We start from the raw sequence: 11,304 nt of genomic DNA on the forward strand, positions 1-11,304 counted from the left end.
CACCCCAACACAAACCAACCCACCCCAACTCAACCCAACCCAAACCAACACAACCCAACACAAACCAACCCAACCCAACACCACACAACCCAAATCAACCCACCCCAACCCAATCCAAGGTGACCCGACCCAACCCTGGGAGCTCCCCAGCCCATGCCAGGGAAGGACAGCCCTTGGCACGGCTCCTCTCGCCGGCACAGTGCCCTGGGTATGGCCCCCCACAGATTCCCCCCAGTTGGGGAGGAAAACATGGAAAAGAGGGAGAAGAGGCAAAAGCAGCCGGAAACAGAGGAGTGGAGTCTGATGGGAGAGGGAGTGAGTGGATAAAGACGCCGGCACTCGGCTCCTCCCTAATGAATGAGGCTTTGATAGAGTTTATTGTCCTTGACGCCGTTCATTCCCAGGCTGCTCCTTGGAGACGTTCCCTCCTCCGCCCGCATCCCCACGGCCCTGCCAGCGCCAGCGATGGAACGGGATGGATCCCACGAGGGGATCCCCAGGGACCTACACCCAGAGCCCACCCCATCCCAGAGGAGGCTCCTGCACTGTGCAAGGCCTGAAGACCCTTCACAGGCAGGTCCCGATCCTGGCAGGATGTGGGACTGGCAGAGACGGGATTTCCCCTGGAAGTGGGAGCTTTTACACTCGCTGGGGACCACTTGTGGCACAGAAAAGCTTCCTGGCACCCAACGAGCCGGGCTGGGCAGAGCTGTGGTGGGCAGCCAGGCTGCAGGGCCAGCTGTGCCGGCAGGGACAGAGCTTGTTCCTGGTTCCAAGTAAGATCAAGCCCCGGCTGGGCACAGGAGGATGGCACGGCTGGTGGGTGGTCAGCAGGAAGCTCTGGCGTGGCTCGGGAAGGCCGCCACTGGCACTGGCACTGGCACTGGCACTGGCACTGGCACTGGTACTGGCACTGGCACTGGCACTGGCCCTGCCGCTCCCCCGCGAGGCGCTCGGGGATGGAGGTGACTCCGTTATTCAGGCAGTGCCAGCACAATTCCCGGCCCGGTGCCAGGGCTGGAGCCGAGCCACGTGATAAATCCTGCAGTGCCGGGGGTCCCAGCGGGGTTGCCGGGGGGGTTTCCCGCTCCTCCCGCAGCATCTCCCCCTGGACCAGGGGCATCCCCCCGGGGTGTCCCCTGGGGCTGTGCCGCTGCCACACGGAGCCACCCCGGTTCCAGGGGATCCAGATCCGGGGCAGCGGGATGAGTGACTCCTCATTCCACAGCCCAGCGCTGCGCCACGGAACCTGCTGCTGTCATTCCATGGAAAAATCACCGTGCGGAGATGGAGGATTAAGCCAAGGGGATGAGACACGGGATGGGCTCAGCCCTGTCACGTTGGGCACACGGGTGCTCCCCACTTCGGCACCCCCTGCCCCCCCCCAGCTCCCAAAGCACATCCCAGGTGCTGCTCCAGCCCCTGGAGCGGCAGGAGCTCAGCTGGGCTGGCAGAGATGAGCACAGAGGAGCTGCCCCAGCATCCCCAACCTCCATCGGCCTCCACTCTGCCCCTTCCCAGGGCAGCACAACATCATCCCCCCTCCCCAGACTGCCAGTCCCCTTTCCCAGACTGCCAGCCCCTCTTTCCTGACCTCCAGTCCCCCTCCCCAGACTGCCAGTCCCCTTTCCCAGACTGCCAGCCTCCCTTCCCAGACTGCCAGTTCCTGCCCTCGGGCTCCCGGAGCATCCCTGGTCCCTGAACTCTCAGGGTGACTCCTGGGCCCTTCCCTCCACTGGCCACGCTGGGATCTAACAGGATCTGGGTGCCGAGACACTCCCACCCTCGCCAAGGTCACGGCAAAGCTCCGCGACACCGAGCGCCGCCCTGAGAGGCAAAGCCCTGTGCAAACACTAATTAATCCTCACTAACGAACTCCAAATTTATGGCTTATTTAAGTGTCTGTCTGGCACAGGCTGTTAAATCCCTAATCCCATCCCGCTGGAGCGCGGGAAGGGGGATGGCACAGCCCTGGGTGGCCTCGGCACCACCCGGCAGTGCCGGGGGCTCCGGTGCCAGCGGTGAAGTCCTGGAGGAGCCACGGGGAGGGCTGAGCCCTCACCAAAACTGCACTGGAGCATCTCATGGGTCTGCAGCCCAATCCAAAAATGGGACCACCCCAAAACAGGGACCACCAGCACAGGTACCCCAGCACCAGTGCCATTCCTATGCCACGCCGGGATCCACGGTCCCATCGTGCCAGTCCTGGATGTGCTGCGGAGGCAGGATGAGTCCTCACCAAAGCTGCCTCGGAGCCTCTTATGGGTCTGCAGTCAGATGGAACTGCACCAAAAGGAGATCACCCCAAAAACAGGACCACCCCAAAACAGGGAGCACCGGCCCAGACAACACAACGCCAGCCCCGTGCCGTGCCGGGATCCACCGCCACGCCAGCCCCGGATGTGCCAGGGTGGCAGCGCTGGACCCTCACACCGTGCTGCTGCTGCTGCTGCTGCTGCAAAATGCCAAGTCTTGGGGAATTCTCAGCACAAGCCCAGGCCATGCCAGGAGCAGATAATGGGAACGTTTGAGTGCCCGATCCGTCTCTCCCCGCCCCGTCAGCCCCGTTAAATCCCGCTCTGGTGGCCCATAAAACGATATTTCACAGCGCGGGGGGAGCACTGGCTGATGGCTCTGGGAAGCCGTTCAAGAACTCGGACACACGGTGGAGGTTCTGCAAACAAACGTTGGAAATCAATGGAACAGCAGGATGTTAACGGAATTCCACGAGCGGCAAACACCGGCAATTACCGGCACGGAGAAAGATTTCACTGGGTTGAAACCATTTTTCAAGGCAAGAGCTCGACTGAAGTAACACCCCTCTGAGCCACCCTGGAAGCTGTGGCTGCCCCAAACCTGGAATATTCAAGGACAGGTTGGACGGGGCTTGGAGTGACCTGGTCTAGTGGGAGGTGCCCCTGTCCATGGCACGGGGTGGGACTGGAGGGTTCTGAAGGTCCCTTCCGAGCCAATCCAACCCACTCTGGGATTCCAAGATTCAATGAAATGCCGGTCCCGGCTCTCCCCGGCTCCTGGAGAGAGTCATCAGCCATTCAAAAATTAATTAAAACCAAGGACCTCATTTAATTAAAGGTGTGCAGTGAGGAAGTTGTTCTATTACTGAGAAAGTCAACGCGTGGAGTTTCATCTTCAGAGAGCTGCTGCAGGAGGGGGGAACCCGCTCACCTCCCTCCCCAAGCACAGAGAGGGATTTCAATCCCAAATTTGATGGGAACGTGTGGTTTTCTCACAGGCTGGGCAGGAAATCAGCTTTTTGGTTAAAATGAAGGCCGGAACGTCTCAAAAGGGGGATGGTGAGCCCCCCCAAATTCCCTCCTGCTGAAACAACCCCCACATGGCTCTGAACACCCGACAGGGCGAGAGAATTCCGGTTCTCCCATCAAATTAACATCCTTACCCCGGGTGGGGGCTCATTAAGGTCTATTTCCAGGGAAGCAGCAGCTCGGATCCGCTGTGCAGGACCCCATGGGGGATGGAACATGCAGTGCTCCATCCAGGGGTCCTGCTCCCAGCCCAGCCCCTTCCCATGGGGTGATGATGGACACAGGTACGTCTGGAGCAGCTGGAAACGCTCCGAGACCGGGAATGGTAAATGAGCTCCACATTCAGGGGCTCCCCGAGGACTCAGCAGCCCCTGAGGGACCCCAGGGTGGGGGGACCTGCCCCATTCAGCTCGTGCTGGGGTAGAGCCAGGTGCTGGGGGAAGGATCCTGTCCAGAGCAAGAGGGGTTCCCAGGAATCCTCGGGGTCTCAGGCTCCTGCTCCCAGGAGCGTGAAGGCAGAGGAGGGAAGGGGAGACGGGTCATTTGTGGTGCCATCCCACAGTTCATCCTTGGCTGAACTTGCCATGCTTGGATTGCCAGGCAATGTGCCAGGTGGGAAATCCATCCTGGAGATCCATCCCAGAGGTTGGTGAGGCTGTGACAGGGAACAGGCAGCTGGTGGAACATCCCCCCAGTCCTGGAGCATTCGTGGGCTCACAGAGCAGGGGGAGGACGGCCTGACCCCCCAGGGATGAGCCAGAGCTCCCAGTTCCCCAGGCACAGGATTTTGGGGGTTCTTCCAAGAATCCCAGATGCCAACAGTCATCAGGAGACCCCATAAGAGCCAAGGGGACCCAGAGCCTGGCAGTACCGTGGGATGGCAGGTGGGGAGAGCCCCTCCTCCCTGCCAGCGCAATTAGGGAAGCTCATTATTTGTAAAGCAATTAGCAGAGCTAATCAACTCCCAGCGACACGGCGGAATGAGCAGAGAGGAGAGGGGGAGATGCCAGATGCCACCGCCAGCGCTGGGAGCGGGGCTGGCACTGGGGACGGGGACACAGTAGCCCCTGAGGGACACAGGGTGGGGGACCTGCCCCAATCAGGGGCTGTTTGGGGACAGAGCAGCCCCCGAGGGACCCCAGGGTGGGGGACCTGCCCCAATCAGGGGCTGTTTGGGGACAGAGTAGCCCCCGAGGGACACAGGGTGGGGGACCTGTCCCAATCAGGGGCTGCCCAGCTCATGCTGGGGCAGAGCCAAGTGCTGGGGGAAGGATCTCATCCAGAGCAAGAGGGGGCTCCCAGGAATCCTTGGAGTCTCAGGCTCCTGCTCCCAGGAGCGTGAAGCCGAAGAAGGGAACGTGAGATGGTTCATTAGTGGTGTCACCCCACGGTTCATCCTCGGCTGAACCCGCCACACTCGGCTCCCCAGGGAATGTTCCGGGTGGGAAACACACCCCGGGGATCCATCCCGGGGGCCGGCGAGGCGGTGACAGGGAACAGGCAGCCGGTGGAACACGCACACCACGAGCAGCAGCAGCGTTCGGGGACCGGCTTTTCCACATCAAAGCCCGCGGAGCGCAGGGGAGCTCAGAGCAGGTCCCGGCACTCGCGTGGGCGGAGATGCTCCAGCGGCTCCTTCCCGGGCTCCCGGGAGCCAGCGGAGCTGCTGCGAGCACGGGGACGACACCAGGAGCAGAAACAGCTACGGGGAAGAGACAGCCCTGAGACTGCGGGGACGTGCTGCCGGGATGAGGGCGAGGGGCTCCCAGTGACACCCACGGTGGCTCCAGCGGCCCTGAGCAGGGGCTGGTTCTGGAAGTGAAGCGTGAAGTGGGCACGAAGCTTCTGCAGCCTCTCCTGCTCTCCACCCTCTCCTGCTCTCCACCCTCTCCTGCTCCCAATCCCTCCGTGTGATCGCAGCTGGCACTCAACACCACGTCCCCACGTCCCTGAGCCACTCGAGGGACAAGTGCTGGGTGTCCACAGCAGCACTGGAGGGTTTTCAGTGGCACCGAGGGGCAGAGAGCACGGCCAGAGACAATGGTGGAGTGCCAAGGGCTGGATGGGGACCTGAATTACCTTAATTCTGAATTATCTTAATCCCATGTTGGCACAGCCAGTGCCGGGATCACCTCCTCAATCCCTGGGATGAGCTGGGCTCGGTGCCGTCTCTGGGGATACCAGGGATTGGGGGGTTCAGGGAATGAGGTGGCTCTGTGGGAAACCTGGTCTGGTGTCACAGTCATGGAATCATGGAATGAGTTGTGTTGGGCTGGGAGGGACCTCAAAGCCCATCCAGCCCCACCCCTGCCATGGGCAGGGACACCTTCCACCAGCCCAGGTTGCTCCAAGCCCGGTCCAACCTGGCCTTGGACACTTCCAGGGATCCAGGGGCAGCCACAGCTTCTCTGGGCTTTCATTATCAAACCAGGCTCTGCCAGAGCCTTTCATTGGAGGTTGTTGATTGTAACACAATTTCCATTGTTTCCAAGCATATGGAATCTCACCCTGGCCCTACACGGCACCGGCACCGCGACCCCTGGGCAGGGGGACCCAGAGGTGCCCCCAGCCCCAGAACCCACTGGCACTGCAGGAACGACACCGTTCCCTCGGGACTGGGGACCGTCCCTGGGGCACTGACTCTGGACTGACCTTCCTCCCTTCTGACCTTCCTCCCTTCCAAACACACCCACCCAGGGCAGGTGCTCCAAGTCCTTCCCGCTCTGCCACAGCTCTGCCCCTGCCTCTCCTGCAGCAGCTCCCTGGCAGTGCAGGGGCTCGGCACAGCCAGAGCCAGCTCAGCAAGGCCAGGCACAGCCAGAGCCAGCTCAGCAAGGCCGGGCCCAGCCGGGCTTCGGGCCCAGCCCAGCCCCAGTGGTCGGCACATGGCAACAAAGGCTCTGCTCCACCACCACCCTCTGCTCCACCACCACCCTCTGCTCCATCACCACCCTCTGCTCCACCACCACCCTCTGCTCCATCACCACCCTCTGCTCCACCACCACCCTCAACATCCTCGCCGTGGAACCACGTTCTGCACGGAGCGAGTTCTCCTCACCCTCCATCCCCTTCCCCAGAGCAGCCCCGGGAGCAGCCGGCAGGGAAGGCTGTTCCATCCCAGCCGCTGTCTTTTCCTGTCTCATCCCGTGTCCATCCCCCGCCTCCCTCATCGGAGCCGACGCAGCCCAGCCCCGCTATTGGTGCTGCTGCCGGCGCTGCCGCTCCCGTCTCCTCCCCAGGGCACCGGGAACGGCTCCCGCGCCTCCCGGTGACCATCAATCTCCATCGAGCCCGAAGGCAGCGATTAATCACGGAGAGAACAGACCTAATTCAAACCTTCTGCCACGTGCTGCCAGCCCTGCTCCCTCTGCCAGCCCCTTTCCATGGGGGAGAGCGGCAGGACCCGGAGCTGTGAGGATGGGGGACACCCTGCAACAGGCTCAGGGTGTCCGGGATGCTCCATCCCATGAGGAATGAGCAGAGGAGTGGCAGCACCACAAAGGGGGGGGGGCATCCCCCAAAAATGGGGTCCCACCGAGTCATGGGCATCTCCAAGGGATCCTTATCCTGGATTAACAGGATCCCAAAGGAGGAAAGGAAAGGTTTTCCTCCTCTCCGGATGCACCAGCAGCTGCAGGAGCTGGGAGCCCCCTGCCTGGAGCAGAAATTGGGTGGATTTCATCCCAAATCCTCCCTCCAGGAATCCACCCCTGCCACGGGGGAGACACCAGGGGTCTGGCTCCAGAGAAGTGGGACTCGCAGGGGTACAGGAGCCTCAGAGATGCCAGTGGCAGCAGGGGCAGATCCCAGCCCAGCCCCCGTGGCACAGGACAAGGCGGTGCCAGGCACGGTCACCTTGAGGCTCCTCTCGCCTGAGGGAGCAGTAGATGAAGCAGGAGACAGCGTTTTCCGCAGGAATTCCAGGGCTGCATTGGCACTTTCCACTCAGCACGTGCTGCAGCGGGTCCCCAGCCCCATCCCTCCAGTTTTGGCACATCCCAGAGGATACAGGCAGGATGTGCCGACATGGAATGAGCACATCCCACCAGGAGTTCAGCAGCCAGTGCTGCAGCATCCCAGGGAAAACAGCGTGTGGAACATCAGGTGACTCCCACCTGCAGCAGGAAAGCATCCCTGCTCCCTCTTTGGGATCCAAACCGAGTCAAGACCAAACCCACTGGAACTGGAACTGCAAGGGGAGCACCTGCACCCCTGACCCCGCCATTCCCAGCGCCTCCAGCTCCTCAAAAACGGCTACAAAAGCTCATTTTGGTTGTGGTCCAGGATTCTCGGGAGGCTCCACATGAGGAATTGGCTCCTCACCCCCAAGGACGGGGTTTCACGGAGCGGGAACCCCCCGTGCCCGGGTGGAGGCAGCTCCGTGCCCTCCCCGCCCTCGGCGTGTGGCTGCTCCCGAGCCCATTAGGCAGCTTAAATTAATAAAGTTGTTTGTCTTGTCAGCATGTGCTTCACTCGGAACGAGCATCCTCTGGGGAGCCGCTTCCCGCGGCACAGGATGAGCCAGATCCTGCCTGGGATGAGCTGGATCCTGCTCAGGATGGGCCAGATCCTGCCTGGGATGAGCCGGATCCTGCCTGGGATGAGCCAGATCCTGCTCAGGATGAGCCAGATCCTGCCTGGGATGAGCCAGATCCTGCTCGGGATGGGCCAGATCCTGCTCGGGATGAGCCAGATCCTGCTCGGGATGAGCCAGATCCTGCCTGGGATGGGCCAGATCCTGCTCGGGATGGGCCAGATCCTGCTCGGGATGAGCCAGATCCTGCCTGGGATGGGCCAGATCCTGCTCAGGATGAGCTGGATCCTGCCTGGGATGAGCTGGATCCTGCCTGGGATGAGCTGGATCCTGTCTGGGATGAGCTGGATCCTGCCTGGGATGAGCTGGATCCTGCCTGGGATGAGTTGGATCCACTGCTGGTGCTGCCCCATCACATATCCCGGTGCTGTAAGTGGCCCCAGACTCCTGCTCCTGCCAACCCCCCTCATCCCCAGGGACGGAGCTCAATGTCTTCAACATTCCAGCCGGGAGACCCCAAAGTGGGGGACGAGACCCCGGCGAGGGGACACAAGGGCCCTGTGCCAGCATCTGCACCCCATCCCCATCCCCATCCCGGACAGGGAGGCAGGAGCAGGGAGCCCTGGGCACAGGAAGCCTCTGCTGCTCTGATCCGCCGGGAGATGGAACAGAAACGCCGCAGGACAAATGGAAAGGGCCGGGAACGATGGATGTGACGGCACGGAAATAACGGCGGAGCTGCAGACGCTGCTTCAGCACAAAATATCAGCAGACTATAAATAATAAAGTTATAAATTATAGAATCACGGATCACGGAATTGTTTGGGTGGGAAGAGACCTTAAAGCCCTTCCAGGGAGAGCTGAGAGCCCCTCCCAGGGCCTAAAGGGGCTCCAGGAGAGCTGGAGAGGGACTGGGGACAAGGGAGGGAGGGATAGAAAAAAAGGGAATGGCTTCCCACTGCAAGAGGGCAGGGTCAGATGGGATATTGGGAAGGAATTCCTGGCTGGGAGGGTGGGGAGGCCCTGGTCCAGGTTGCCCAGAGAAGCTGTGGCTGCCCCTGGATCCCTGGAAGTGTCCCAGGCCAGGTTGGACGGGGTTTGGAGCAACCTGGGCTGGTGGAAGGTGTCCCTGCCCATGGCAGGGGTGGCACTGGATGGGTTTTGAGGTCCCTCCCAGCCCAACACAACTCATTCCATGATTCCATGACTGTGACACCAGACCAGGTTTCCCACAGAGCCACCTCATTCCCTGAACCCCCCAATCCCTGGTATCCCCAGAGACGGCACCGAGCCCAGCTCATCCCAGGGATTGAGGAGGTGATCCCGGCACTGGCTGTGCCAACGTGGGATTAAGATAATTCAGAATTAAGGTAATTCAGAGTTAAGATAATTCGGAATTAAGATAATTCAGAGTTAAGATAATTCAGAGTTAAGATAATTCAGAGTTAAGATAATTCGGAATTAAGATAATTCGGAATCACGCGCGAGGGTTTCAGACCAATGGCCACTGACACCTTTAGTCCCTTGTTTGATTAAATTAAACACTCGGTTAATTACAGTCATCCCTTGGATATCTCCCCTCCTTTCCTGGTGCCAGCAGACAGAACATTCCTCACTCCAGTTCCACATGTGGGACCCTCTGGGAGGGATCAGCAACAACAAATCCCCTCCTTCACCACAGGATCCCCCTTTCCAAGGAAAAGCTTGACTCAAATCCATCAAGATCTGGCGAAAAGTAATGTGAAAGCCATTGAAGTTTGTGTTTTGTTGGTGTTGGAGGGATATTAGGGAATGCCCAGAGAAGCTGTGGTTGCCCCTGGATCCCTGGAAGTGTCCAAGGCCAGGCTGGACGGGGTTTGGAGCAACCTGGGCTGGTGGAAGGTGTCCCTGCCCATGGCAGGGGTGGCACTGGATGGGCTTTAAGGTCCCTTCCCACCTGAACCATTCCATGATTCTATCATTCTAATATTCCTGGCTGAGGAACAATGGGAGAAGAATTCCTTAATTTGGGCTTTGGTGCTGGAGGGAGCGTCCCACGGGTGGTTTAACCCCACTGGCAGCCCTGTGGCAACCTCAGCCCGGCTCTCAGGAGACCTTTTAGGAGGAAGCAGGGAAGGCAGTGGCCTTTCCCAGGAATTAATCTGGGAACCAGTGGAGTACGGCACTGCCCATCCATGGGGATTCATCATCCGCCGGCTCCTGGCACGGAGCCCCTCACACCCCTCCCCGGGGCCACTAACGAGGAAATTGAGACGTTCAGAAACATCCTCAAATTTCACACGGCGCTTGTGGTTTTTTCCTCCCTAATTTCACCCCACCACAACGTTGGAACTCTGTGCTAAACGAGCCCGACTGCCCCCAAAGCCCTGGGAGCTCCGGAAAAGCTGCTGGAATGAGTCTCACGCTGCCGAGATCCCTGGAAAAGCTGCTCCAGCCCCTCACGGTTGCACTGCACTGTGCCAGAGCTGCACCAGCAGCACCAGTGACCCACCGGGAGCTGACAGCCCCAGCATGACCAGGGGCACCCCTGGAGCATTCCCAGAGCAGCCAAGGTTTTCCCGGGAAGGGATGGATAAATGGGAGACACGGCCTTGCTGTCACAGCATTCCTCCTCCCACCACTGGAATTAGTCCACCCACAGCTCGTGTGTCTCCCTCAGGGATGATTTGTCCAAAAAAATGCAGCAATCATGGAAGCAAGTTGGATTTATGCTGAATATCCATTGGATGCTGGAACACAGATCCCCACTGGTGGGCACCTGGAACTGGGGCACTGCATCCCTGGGCACTCCAGACTGGGAACCCTGTACTGGGACACTTCATTCTGGACACCACAAACTGGGCACCTGGAACTGGAGCACTGCACACTGGACACTCCACACGGGGCACCTGCAATCTGGGCACTGCATCCCAGACATTCCACACTGGACACTCTATACTGGGAATCTGGGCATCGTATCCCAGACATTCCATACTGGGTACCTGCAATCTGGGCACTGCATCCCAGACATTCCATACTGGGCACTCCACACTGGGCACCTGGAACCTGGGCATTGCATCCCAGACACTCCACACTAGGCACTCCACACTGGGGAACTGGAATCTGGACACTGCATCCCAGACATTCCATACTGGACACTCCACACTGGGAATCTGGGCACTGCATCCCAGACATTCCATACTGGACACTCCACACTGGGAATCTGGGCACTGCATCCCAGACATTCCACACTGGGTACCTGCAATCTGGGCACTTCATCTGGAATCTGGGCATTGCATCCCAGACATTCCACACTGGACACCTGGAATCTGGGCATTGCATCCCAGACATTCCACACTGGACACTCCACACTGGGAATCTGGGCACTGCATCCCAGACATTCCACACTGGACACCTGGAATCTGGGCATTGCATCCCAGACATTCCACACTGGGCACCTGGAATCTGGGCACTGCATCCCAGACATTCCACACTGGACACCTGGAA

At 59.9% G+C, this 11,304-nt stretch overlaps 1 protein-coding gene across 1 annotated transcript in view; it reads right to left on the reverse strand.

Moving 5' to 3' along the window:
- The window catches only part of SND1 (staphylococcal nuclease and tudor domain containing 1), a 57,804-nt gene that overhangs the window by 20,279 nt on the left and 26,221 nt on the right, over positions 1–11,304 (reverse strand). The gene's annotated exons all lie outside the window — the stretch shown is intronic.

This window comes from Corapipo altera, unplaced genomic scaffold (assembly GCF_003945725.1).
Source record: "Corapipo altera isolate COAL_440 unplaced genomic scaffold, ASM394572v1 203, whole genome shotgun sequence".
NCBI classification, from domain to species: Eukaryota; Metazoa; Chordata; class Aves; order Passeriformes; family Pipridae; genus Corapipo; species Corapipo altera.